The sequence below is a fragment of the Eimeria mitis genome, genomic scaffold (genome assembly GCF_000499745.2).
Source record: "Eimeria mitis Houghton genomic scaffold, Emh_scaff7089, whole genome shotgun sequence".
In the NCBI taxonomy this organism is placed as follows: Eukaryota; Apicomplexa; class Conoidasida; order Eucoccidiorida; family Eimeriidae; genus Eimeria; species Eimeria mitis.
Window position 1 is genome coordinate 2,212 of NW_013575157.1, and position 378 is coordinate 2,589.

A 378-nucleotide genomic window follows, 5' to 3' on the forward strand; every position below is an offset into this window, starting at 1 on the left:
TGCTGCAGCAGCAGCAGCAGCTGCTGCTGCTGCTGTTGAGCTGCATGTATGCAGCAGCAGCAGCAAACATTTGCTTTTTTATATGTTGTTACTTCTGCTGCAGCAGCAGCAGCAGCTGCAGCAGCAGCAAACGCAGCAGCAGCTATGGCAGCATAAAGGCCGCTTGGCCTCACCTGCAGTGCATCAGGCTGCTGCTGCTGTGTACAAATATAAATCTATATAATATATATATTCTTTATAATATATAATATATTATATATATATATATATATTCTTTATAATATATAATATATAATATATATATTCTTTATAATACATAATATATATTATATGTATAAATGTATTGTATATATATATATATATATATATATATATATA